Source organism: Phyllostomus discolor, chromosome 12 (genome assembly GCF_004126475.2).
Source record: "Phyllostomus discolor isolate MPI-MPIP mPhyDis1 chromosome 12, mPhyDis1.pri.v3, whole genome shotgun sequence".
Classification (NCBI taxonomy): Eukaryota; Metazoa; Chordata; class Mammalia; order Chiroptera; family Phyllostomidae; genus Phyllostomus; species Phyllostomus discolor.
Window position 1 is genome coordinate 66,290,370 of NC_040914.2, and position 13,356 is coordinate 66,303,725.

The window sequence follows — 13,356 nt, forward strand, 5'->3', positions numbered from 1 at the left end:
GTGAAAGAAAAAAGCAAGATGCAGAAATATACTCAGCATATCATTCCTATAAAGTTTTAAACCATGCAAAAAATGGTATGTATTGCTTACAGAAACAAACTTATGTAATAAAAATATAAGCCATGTAATTCAGGATGATGGTTACCTAATGGAGGGAGGGGAATAGTACCAGGGAGGGGTAAATGTGAGATTTCAAACACAACTAGTATGTTTTATTTCTCCAGAAGTAACAACCTGAGGCAAATGTAGCAAAATGTTTACTGTTACTGTTGGTGGCTGTTATTTTTTCTATTTGGAATATTTCATAACTTTTTACTCTTACATTACACAGTGATAATAGAGATTGGGTCCTTCTCAAAGAAGAGCACGTGGTGCCTCCGCTTCCTACCTCCCTTAACTCCTCAGCCAAGGAGAGGCTAGCTCCCACTTCCCTGCCCCTGCTGCATGTGCTGAGGTTACCACAAATATCCTTGTCCTCAAACAGGGGAGCAGAGGGACGACAAGGTTCTTCATTCTTACCTTCCTGATTTCTCTCTCTTTTACTGTATTCTACACTTTAGATTACTCTCTCCTTAACGCTCCTGTCTGCCTTTTTCCTGATTTTCCTTGGGCCTCTTTCCCGACCACACTCTTTCCTCTGCTCCTCTGCCTGCTCCTAAACTCTCCATACTCCCTAGGGTTCAGTCCAGGGTCCCTTTTTCTTCTCATTCTATACACATTTTCCCTGTATGATTTTACTCTAGTCCATGTCTTCAAAGACTTCCTATACATAGAGAATCCAAAATCTCTATCTCCAGCCCACTTCTCTCTCCTGAGCCCCAAACTGGGTACCTCCAAATGCCTCTTCTAGGTCCTTATCCCATGGTATCACAGAAATTCCGAAGTCCGAAACATCAACTCGTGCCCTGCCTGCATCTCCTAGCCCTCAAGACCAGCTCCTCTTCCTCTCTCCCCTTTCCTGATACATGCTACCACATTCCACCCTATCACCCACACAGATCTACAGCCAAAAGTCACCCTTGTTCTGCTAGACTAGCAGTTATGAATTGAAGGCCCATCTGTATGTGGCCCTTAGACATGTACATCAAAATCCAATTTTGTTATTTGTCCTGAAAAATTTTGGAAGATCTGACAGTATCAGATAGAATGAAACAATGGCTCCTCATTGGATAAGGAATACATTTCTCAGTTCATTTTGCCTCCTTTCTTCAAGTTTCCTCCTTCCAGAAATATTTGCATTTGCAACCTTTGCACCACAGTTTATGCACCATCCTTTATTTTGTAACAGAATTTCTCAAAATTATATACAAACAAAATACTAAGCCAGGCTGGCCCTCATCATTCATGAAAGAGGCAAACAGCTGGGCTGCATGATCTGCCTGTGTCAGCACTGGTGAGTGCCCAGTGTCGTCTGGAGTCTGGGATTGTGCGGCCACTCTATCGCCCCCATGACCTTGTTTCTCCTGCTGTCGGCTGATTCCTCAGCCCACTAGGTATTGCTATGCCAGGATAGAGGGCATTCACGATGGCACTAGATAAGTGAAGAACAGAAGTAAAGCATGAAAATACCAGCTGGAAAGGTACTCACTGGAGGTCAGGACCATTACAAGTGGCAGCAATAAAAAAGGTAGTTGAAATATTGGGGTGGCTGCTGAAATGCACATTGAGAAGAGCTCTTCTTTCTCCCAATTATTAGCATCTAATTCGATGAAAATGGGCAAACTAGATCATGTGTATCTATTGTTGGGCAAAGCTTGGGTTGCCAGCGGTGTCATTTCTCAGAGATTTCCTGAGAGGTTGCACATAAAGGTTTCGTTGTTGAACTGAAGATGCTGGGAAGGGGCTGTAGTCGGGATGGTTTCATCACCAAAGGGCCCACCGTGCCTCTCCCCATGGAGACGCTGTGGGTTTCAATGTGCTTTTCATTCTCCGGGCTGCCTGAGCAAACAGCCATCACTGTTTCCATTGTGAGCTCTTCTCCTGCTGGAGCCCAGCCCAAGTTCGGGGAACATGTGTTTGAGACTACCACTTGGCAGCCTGGCTCCTCACTTGGAGCGACTTTCTGCCTTTGCCTTTTCCCCATCAAAACACGTCCCTGCATTTGGAGGTTGAAAAGCAGTGCTAAACACGCTTAGTTCTAAAAGCTGGTTCCTAATCCTGCTGGCTCATTGGGAAGAGAGACCAAAAATCCACACCCGAATACAGAAGCTAGGTTACTAATCTATGAATTATTTCCATCCCTTCCTTGTTGCAGGCATTACTTGAGGCCATGTGTATCTCAAAGTGTTAATGGGCTCAGTTTCCTGAAGAAAATTTCTCTTGTCTTATCTACCCTATTAAGAATTTTTATGAGAAAACTTACTTCACAGTTGAAAAAAAATTAAGCATCCTAGTAGCCGGGGCCTTATTTTGTAGAACAGGTGACAGGTTAGAAGTCAGAGATTACTTTCCCTACACCTACACAGGTAGTGGCAGAGTTGGTACTAGAATACAATTACTTGAATACCCAGACTATAAGGGCTAGTTTCTATCCCCTTTGATCAGTTTTGGGGCCTCACGTTTAAGAAATGAAAATTGGCCCTGGCTAGTGTGGCTCAGCAGATTGAGCACCAGCCTGTGAAACAACGGGTTGCCAGTTTGATTCTCAGTCAGGGCACATGCCTGGGTTGCGGCCCAGGTCCCCAGTAGGGGGCACATGAGAGGCAACCACACACTGATGTTTCCCTCCCTCTCTTTCTCCCTCCCTTCCCCTCTGTCTAAAAATAAATATATAAAATCTTTAAAAAAAAGAAATGAAAGTTGAATTCATGCAACTTTTCCTACAGCCCTGAACTGTCTCTTTGCAGAATTTTCCTCCCAGTTTTGGACCACAAGTACTACTTAAGTTTTGTTTTAGATCCATCTGAAAAGCCTTCCAGGAAATCAGTCTTAGTCCCAGTATAGACCCATTTAGGTTTAAAGGAATTCACATTTATAGGTTACAAAGGCCAATTATGGTTCCTCAATATGCGGTAGAAAAAGAATTCTTCTTTCTGGACAAGAAAGTTGCTTTCTCCAAAACATCTGCCTTCTGGCCTCTTTCTGTATCCAACCACTCCTTCGGGATAACTGCCTTTGTTTCTATGCACGAATCGCTTGAGCCCTTGAAAGTGAGCACATGTGCACACATCTTTCTACTCGGAAGCCGTTTCCTGGTGTCAATAACCTTTCTGCGGCAGTGGGACTCCTTTTAACAGCTCTCACTTCCCCAGACATCACTAGAGGACAGTGGCGGCTGAAAACACAATAGCCAGCAAGGGAACTGAGAAACTGGAAAATGGGTCCTACAAACTGGAAAACTTTGAGTAAAGCTCGCTCAGAACATTGTCTTAAAGCCAAAAAATGTTGCCAAGGTCCGGGTGAAGGCAGCCTTCCTTCCACTAGCCACAGACACAACCAAATCACATGGGGTTTGCTCCTCTTCTAACTGGAGTGCTGGCAGCCAGACTGGGTCATTTTCTCCACAGAAGACTCGTCTCCCCAGACAGTGAGCTAATGCTTGGCACTGGCCAACTCCATTAAAAAAAGGCATTTAACTCCATGCTTTGAGGAATAAATGACTACATGGAATATATATATACACAAAATTAAAGCAAGCCAAGTTGTAAAAATTCTAAGGAAAAAGAATAAAAGTGATGTGAAGCACACAGTCACTGCATTAGAACCTACTTGTGAACACAGAACAAAGAAGCAATCCTGAAAGTGTCAACTTCCCCAGAGGAGCCAAATTCCAGATGACATTTTGTCGGTAAAGAGAAAATTCTGTGGAATTATAAGCTGAGCTGCTGAAAACATGTGGTGAGCCCTCCTTTCCTATACAAATGTCCCTTCTGCATATTGTCTGGTATTGTTACAGTTTAAAATAGGGAAATGTTTTCCCATTTTTAAATTTCTAGAATATATTTTTAAAGTAAGTATTATATTAACATGGTTCAAAATTTTTTATTTTTTAAAGATTTTATATTATTTATTTTTAGAGAGATGGGAAGGGAAAGAGAGAGGGAGAGAAACATCAACACGAGAGAGAAACAATGATTTGGTCCCACTCCAACTGGGACCAAACCTACAACCCAGTCATGTGCCCCGACTAGGAATTGAACTGGTGACTTTTCGCTTTGTGCAAAGATGCCCAACCTGAGCCACACTGGTCAGAGCAGTTAAAAAAAATTGTTTTAATGAACCATAACCCAATTAAAAAATGGGCAAAGGACCTGAATAGACACTTTTCCAAGGAGGACATACAGATGGCCCACAGACATATGAAAAAGGAATCAACATCTGTGGGGGAGCTTTCCCAGCAGAGCCCAGCAGCCATCATGGATGAGAATAAGTCCACCAAGACATGATCTTCATGGGGAGGAAAGGTGGCCAATCTCTCAAAGGAGAAGGGCCCTGAGCCTGTTCCTCAGTGGGCTTCTATTGGGTTCAATTCACACAGGAATACAGGTAAAGCTCATCAATTATTGTCAGGCAGTAATGATCAAACAATAGATACCATTCAAAGAACTATGAGGGTTTATTCTGAATCAGGGTCAGTTAGCTAAAGGGCAATAAAACTTTGGGGAATAAACTCATTTCATGCTTGGACCCTTATCAGAAAATTGAAGGCATTCTTAGCAAAGCAGGTTTCCTAGGTTTTTATGCCTTCTTTCTTAGGCCTGATTGCCCTGGGGAACCGCCTGTTCTTGCCAAGGGATGCACAGCCCTCCAGCATCCTTAAGTCAGGCAGGGGAAGTAAGGTAGCCAATAGATTAGGAGGCTTCTTGCAGACAGAATGAGGACTCACACTATGTCAAAGCCTAGGGGTGAAGGTCCATCACCCCCTTTTTCTATAGCCCCCCAAGACCTTCCCTGAGGGCCTCTTCACTACTGTGCTTGTCTCAGGTCATCCCTCCCTTGAGGAATCTTACCCATCATTCATTGGCTAACCAGTCATCCACCCAGGGGCTAAGCAGGGTGAAGTAAAAGGGGGCAGAGGCAGTGCCCTTGCTGGGAAGATAAGCTTTGTCTCCTTAGTGGCTTATGGTCCCAAGGTCTTTTATTCAGCCTTAGCCATGGGGGGTTACAGCTTCTGAAACCAGGCAGGGCAATTCCCAACAAATATCACTAGCCATCAGAGAGATGCAAATTAAAACCACAATGAGATACCACCTCACACCTGTCAGAATGGCTATCCTCAATAAATCAACAAACAAGTGCTGGCAAGGATGTGGAGAAAAGGGGACCTTAGTGCACCGTTGGTGGGAATGCAGACTGGTACAGCCACTGTGGAAAACAGTATGGAATTTCCTCAACAAATAAAAAGTGGAACTGCCTTATGATACAGTGATTCCACTGCTGGGAATATACCCTAAGAATCCTGAAACGTCAATTCAAAAGAACTTATGTACCCCTAAGGGTCATAACAGTGTTATCTGCAATAGCTAAGTGTTGGAAACAGCCCAAGTGCTGTTCCATCACCAGTGCTAATGGAAGTGCTAATCCATTCACCAGTAGATGAATGGATTAAAAAACTGTGGTACATTTACACAATGGAATACTATGCAGCAGAAACAAAGGAAGAATCCCTACCTTTTGTGACATCATGGATGGAACCGGAGACTATTATGCTGAGTGAAATAAACTAGTTAGTGAAAGACAAATACCACATGACCTCACTTATAACTGGAATCTAACAAACAAAATAAACTAACAAGAGAAGTAGAACCACAGACATGGGAACATGGAACAGACTGATAGCTGTAGGTGGGGAGGAGGGTGGGGGGAATGGTGGAAGGAAGGGGCAGGGACCAATCAAAGAACATGTGTGGATGACCCATGGACGCGGACAACAGGGAGAGCACTGACTGTGGGCTAGAGGGGTGGGCTGGGTGGAGGGCAGCAAAAGGGAAAAAATTGGGATGACTGTAACAGAATAAACAATAAAAAATTAAACTAAATATAAACATGAAATATAAAGGGTCTTCAGGGACAGGTGTCCTTCCTCTTCCTGGGCCCTAGCCATTTCCTTTCCTTCCCCATAGGCCTATGTTAGTGGTTTCTTGGTGCCTATCTCTTCAGAGATAGTTGAGCACATGTAAACAAAACATAGAGGTCTGTCCAGAAGGTATCCAGCCATGTACTGTGGAAAATAGAGACATTTATTGAAGAAGAGACAAGATACAAGAAACATGGTATATAAGACAATGACAGCTCCGTCTCCTTCAAATGGACACCTTGGGACCTCACATAGTTCTCCCTGTCGCCATCAGCTGTTCCATCATATTTTCCTGACTCTCACCAACAGTTTGAAATCTCTTCCCTTTTAAAGATGATTTTAGTTTTGGAAAAAGCCAGAAGTCACAAAATGCCAAGTCTGGGCTGTAGGGGAGCTGAGTCACCTGGGCGATTTGATGTTTCTCCAAAAAGCTCTTCATGAGATGTAATGTATGAGCGGGTGCATTGTGTGATGAAGCTGCCAATCACCAGTTACCCGTAGCTTCAGCCTTCTGGATCATCTGAATAGTTTCTGTGAGAAATGTTCAAGCTTAACACAAAATTTGATGCAGATTAGTGGTTCTATTCCCTCAGTCAATGGCCACACAGTGCATGTGCTCACTCAATGCCATCTACCAACCTCAACTGACTAGTACAGTGAAGTGGTCATTGTTTACACATGCACATTCCAGTCCATTCTCCTTGGCTGCCAGGTTACACTGATGTCGTGCAAACCATTCTCATTATACTGACAATGGCTGGAGTTTTTCCAGACAGGCCTGGGTATACCTTTCATTGTCTTTTTTTGTTTTATTGTTGTTCAATTACAGTTGTCTGCTTTTCCTCCTCACCACTCCCCCTGACCCCAGCCAAACCCACCTCCTTCCCTTGCTTCTACACTGCCACCTTGGTTTTGTCCTTGTGTCCTTTATAGTAGTTCCTGAAAACCCTTCCCCCCATTGTCCCCTCCCCACTCCACTCTGGTTACTGTCAGATTGTTCTTAATTTCAATGTGTCTGGTTATATTTTGCTTGCCTTTTTCTTTTGTTGATTAGGTCCAGTTATAGGTGAGATCATATGGTATTTGTCCCTCACTGCCTGGCTTATTTCACTTAACATAATGCTCTCCAATTCCATTCATGAGGTTGCAAAAGGTAGTATTCCATTGTGTAAATGTACCATAGTTTTTTGATCTATTCATTTACTGATGGGCACCTAGGCTGCTTCCAACACTTGGCTATTGTAAATTGTGCTGCTATGAACATTGGGGTGCATAGGTTCTTTTGGATTGGTGTTTCAGGGTTCTTAGGGTATAATCCCAGCAGTGGAATTGCTGGGTCAAAAGGCAGTTCCATTTTTAGTTTTCTGAGGAAATTCCATACTGTTTTCCACAGTGGCTGCACCAGTCTGCATTCCCACCAACAGTTCACTAGGGTCCCCTTTTCTCCACATCCTCTCCAGCACTTGTTCATTTGTTTATGATGACCATTCTCATCAGTGTGAAGTGGTATCTCATTGTGGTTTTAATTTGCATCCCTCTGATGGCTAATGATACTGAGCATCTTTTCATATGTCTCTGGGCCCTCTGTATGTCCTTCTTAGAGAAATATCTGCTCAAGTCTTTCACCCATTTTTTAATTGGGTTGTTTATTTTCCTGGAGTGGTTTTGTATGAATTCTTTGTACATTTTGGAGATCAAACCCTTTTCTGAGGTTATCATTGGCAAATACATTTTCATTTGTCTTTTTTTTTTAATCCTCGCCTAAGGACTTTTTTTTTCATTGCTTTGTATAGAAAAAGGAAGGGAGAGAGGAAGGGAGAGACAAAAACATTGATGCAAGAGAGAAGCATCAATTAGTTGCCTCTCTGATACACCTGAACTGGGGATTATATGTGTCCAGGCTAGGGGTCAAATGCGCCCAATCCAGGGATCAAACCCACAACCTAGGTATATGCCCTGACCAGGGAATGAACCCACAACTCTTCAGTTATGGGATGATGCTCCAACCAACTGAGCCACACCTGCCAATGCTCATTGTTCTTTTTTATAGAAATGAAGTATTATAATGCTGTTCTGCATTTTGCTTTTTTTGCACTTGTATTAAGAAACAGAACTTTGAAGATATATTTAAGTAAAGCAAAATTAAATGTTCAATGACCTTTGGACACAGCATATTCCACTTTGAAATCTATCCAAAAGATACACTAGCAAAAATAAAAATATTTTATGTATGTTATTCACATTGCCTTTCCAAAAGAAAGAGTGAAATGTCCACCAAAACGACCAAGAATAGTTATGCTAGGGGAAGGAAAAAACAGAGGGGAGAAGGTAGGATGGAAGACCTTTCTAAATGTACCATTTTTTTTCTTCTTGCATAATAACAGAAAACAAAATGAAACGAAATTAACTGTGTGTAGATTTGGAGCAATAAAAGAGAGGAACTATGTCAAGTGACTTTTACAACTCTCACAATCCTTAGACCAGGGTTTCTCAACCACAGCACTGTCGACACTTTGGGCCAGATGACTCCTTGTTGTGGGGGGTTGCCCTGTGCATCATAGGGCATTTAGTACCCAAAGATCAGGTGAGCTTCCTTGGTTGGCAACACTTTGAACGTACTGTTACACTTTGTTGCTGATAGAATTAAGTGCTGGGTGTGCCGACTCCACTGGAGAGTTGTAAAATGCAGGAGGAGGGGGCACGCTGTGGTACAGGGAGCAACACGGAGAAGCACAGGGAGCAAGAGCCATTAATGTGAAGGGGAAGGAAGGGGAGACCAGGTTGAGATTGGCTTGTTTGACTAATTTCAATTTGACTAATTTCCTAGTCAAATTAGGAAAAAACTAGGAAGCTGTTCCTAGTTTTCTGCTACCTGGCCCTGAGGTGATTAGGACAGGTGGAAGGTGGCCCAGGGTGTGAAGCCCCAGAAAGGAGATGGTTAGAGTATGGGCTCTGGGTTGGTTGGTTTGCATATGAAAGATGCGCTCACAAGTGAGTCATTTGCAATCTCTAGGGTTGGGTTAGTCCTGGGAGGGGCAGTCTCTCCCTGGCTGGAAAGGCCTCTTCTGTCAAAAGCATCAGAAGCACATGGTTAACACAGAGAGGACACCTAGAAGCTTGTACCTGCTTTCTCCAGGACTTCGCCCACGGATCTTCCCCTTTTGCTGACTTTAATTCTTTCACTGTAATAAATGGTAATTATAACAGCCTTTCTGGGTTCTGCGAGCCTGTCTAGTGAATCACAGAGCCTGTACATAGTCTTAGAGACTCCAACCCAGCTGCTAAAACCATGAGGTGAAAGGGTGATGGGGAACTTCATAATGGCATAGGTCAGGCTGATACCATCTCTTAGCAACGGAAAGTGGGACTACCAGATGCTATGTTCTTCTTGACGTAATGCAACAGAAGTACGCAGAATCACCTCAGAAGTATTCATGTCAAATTAACTGAATCTGAATATAAATCTAATCAGGTCTCTCCATATAACTGCAAATTTATAAGAAATATGGGGACCTAAGGAACCGTTATCAACACTGGAGGAAATATACAGCTAAACCAGGATGGGGGAGATTTCACAGAACAAATGACATATTTGTTCAACACATAAAAGGAGAGTGAACTGTTACAGATTTAATGATACAAAAGACAAATCATTCAAATGCATTGTGTAAACTTTGGATCCTAATTTAAACAAATCAACAGTCAAGACATTAAAAACATTTTTTGATGTATAGAATGGAATAAAGTTTCCATCTCTAGCTCATCTTAAGAGTTTTTTTTTTTCCCACTGCTCAAAGCATTCTTTTATGGAAGAACCTTCTACTAATCCTGTCAATATGAAACCCAAGCATTGCATTCTTGGAAACATCTCATGCATTGCTCTCCCTACTCCTCCTCGAGCGAGAGAATTGGAAGAGAACCCAGTCTGGTGAAACATCCTACCTAAATGTTGATTATTCCTTAACAATACCAGGAAGGAGTGTGTACAAGCTGTTTTAGGGTCATTGAAACCAACACCTTACACAGGCTCATTGATTTCAAGGACTGGGTAGATCTGCCCGTCAGGCAGTGAGCACATACTTGCTGAGTACCTTCTATGTGTGCATGCTGTGCTAGAAGTAGTGATGCATAAATGACTACGGAGAATAAAATACAGAGCCCAGAATTAAATCCTCACTTATATGGTCAATTAATCTATGACAAAGGAGGCAAGGTTGTACAATGGGGTAAAGACAGTCTCTTCAGTAACTAGCGTTTTCAAAACTGAACAGATACATTAAAAAAATTAAATTAGACCACGTTTTTACACCATATACAGAAAGAATTAAAAATGGATTAAAGACTTAAATGTTAGACCTGAAACCATAAAACCCCTAGAAGGAAACATAGTGGTAAACTTTTACATGTTGCAATATCTTTTTGGATATACTTTGCCAAACAAGGAAGCAAAAGGAAAAATAAGCAGATGAGACTACAACAAACTAAAATGTTTTTGCACAGTGAAGGATACCACCAACAAAATAAAAAGACAACCAACTGAATTGTATCCACAAATGATACATTGGATAGGGGTTAATATCCAGAATATACAAGGAACTCATACAACATCTAAAAGAAAGGAACAATCTGACTAAAAAATGGTCAGAGGACCTGAATAGACATTTCTCCCAAGAAGACATACAGATGGCCCACAGATGTATGAAAAGATGCCTAATGTCACTAATCAACAGGGAAATGAAAATTGAAACTCACCCCAGTCAGAATGGCTATCACCAATAAATCTGCAAATAACAAGTGTTGGCGGGGATGTGAAGAAAAGGGAATACTTGTACATTGTCGGTGAGATTGTAAATTGGTGCAGCCACTGTGAAAAATAGTATGGAGATTACTCAAAAAATTAAAAATAGAGCTGCTATTTGATCCAGCAACTCCACTTCTGGTTATTTATCTGGGTAGTGAACAAAAACACTAATTTGAAAAAAATATATCCACCCCTCTGTTCATTGTAGCACTACTAGTAATAGCTAAGATATGCAATCAACCTAGATGTCCATAAACAGGTGAATGGATGCAAAAGATACACACACACACACACACACACACACACACACACACAGAGGAATATTTTTCAGCTGTAAAAAAGAATGAAATCAGCCCTGGCTGGTGTAGCTCAGTGGATTGAGTGCGGGCTGCGAACCAAAGCATTGCAGGTTTGATTCCCAGTCAGGGCACATGCCTGGGTTGCAGGCCACAGCCCCCAGCAACCGCACATTGATGTTTCTCTCTCTCTCTCTTTCTCCCTCTCTAAAAATAAATAAATAAAATCTTTAAAAAAAAGAAATTGTCCCATTTGTGACAACATGGATGGACCTAGAGGATATTATGCTAAGTAAAAAAATTCAGACAGAAAAAGACAAATACCATATGATCTCACTTAAATGTGGAATCTACAAAAACAAAATAAATAAACAGAGACAAACAAACAAAACAGAAAGAGCCCCATAGATATAGAGAACAGGCTGATGTTTGCCAAAAGGGAGAGGGTGCAGGGATGGAAATAAAAAAATTAAAGGCTGTGATGGGCATCAAATTAATAATATATGTTAACTGGCAAATACTTTTTGATGACCTACTACATACCTAGGGCTGTGTTAGGCATGCAGATAAGGTATAAATAAGACAAAGTTCCCATCCTCAAGAAGTTTCTTGTCAAAAGAAATTTTTGAGACAACAGAAGAAAACTGAACACAAATTGCATATTAGATATTAAACATTTATTTTCAATTTTTGGGGTGAAATATGATGGTTAGGGTTTACTTTAAAATGCTCCAAGAAAAAAAACTGAAGGGGGGGGGGTGGGGAATAGATCAGAAAACAGGATAAAGCTGATGGTAGCCTGGGTGATGGGTACATGTAGGTTGTTTGGGTGATGGGTACATGTAGGTCTACTATTTTTAGTGTCTATTTAAAAATTTCTATTACAAGTTTTTTAAATAAAGATTTTATTTATTTTTAGAGAGGGGAAGGGGAGGAAAAAGAGAGGGAGAGAAACATCAATATGTGGTTGCTTCTAGTGTGCCCCCTACTGGGGACCTGGACCACAACCCAGACATGTGCCTTGACTGGGAATCAAACTGTCGACTCTTTGGTTTGCAGACCAGCAGTCAATCCACTGAGCCACACCAGCCAGGGCTACAAGTTTTTTAAAAAAGTATTTAAAGATTAGAAGTGGTTGTCAGTAAAAACCCATGATCTAATTGAACAGATGAAGTTTTAGAACCTGCCAATGTTGCAGAGATGTGGTGTTAAGGCACAGGTAAGATTCTAAACTTAGGTTTTAAAACAATAAAGTAAAATTAAAATGTAGAAATTTGATGTCTAATAACCACTCTCAGCTCTTGATAAAAAAGGCAGAGCCCACGGTGAAGCTGTCTTTCATCTCTAGCTCTCAGGATTTTCCCAGCCTCTGCTCTGAAGTCTAAATTTAGGGGTTTATATTTAGATTTTTTTGGTGCAAATTTGACAAACTTACCATAAAATTGAGGAATAAAAGTTACCCCCTTACATTCTCCTATTAATCTTTATCCTTTGAAATAGAATCTTATAACAGAGAGATGCATACTCTTCTGTGGCTAAAAGTTCCTGCCAGTCGAGGTATCCTAACTGCTATTATAACATGGGATTTAAGGTCCAGCAAAGGGTCTCTCCGATTAAAGCAGCATGTCAGAGCCTGGCCTTCAGGTAGGGAGTTTCTACCTTTCTTTCCTGCTATGTCACAGGATTTCTTATGAAAAAAAAAATCAAGGATAACTTGTTATGACAAACATATTACTTCTGTAATTTTATTTTATTTTTTCAATATTTTTAAAGATTTTATTATTTATTTATTTTTAGAGAGAGGGGAAGGGAGGGAGAAAAAGAGGGAGAGAAACATTGATGTGTGAGAGAGATATCCATTGGTTGCCTCTCACATGCACCCAACTAGGGCCCTGGCCTGCAACCCAGGCATGTGCGCTGACTGGGAATCAAACCAGAAACCTTTTGGTTCGCAGGCCGGCACTTAATCCACCAAGCCACACCAGCCAAGGCACTTCTGTAATTAATAAAAAAATGTAACAACACACACACAAACTTGCATGTGAATGTTCACAGCAGTACTATGCACAATAACCAAGAAGTGAAACAAATGCCCAAGAACTAATGACTGGATAAACAAAATGGGATATACACACATAACTGAATTTTATTTTTTATATCATGGTACCAATTCATGTTACAACATCATGAATCACAAAACATTATCACAGGCACAAAAGATCATGTATTGTATGACTCCATTA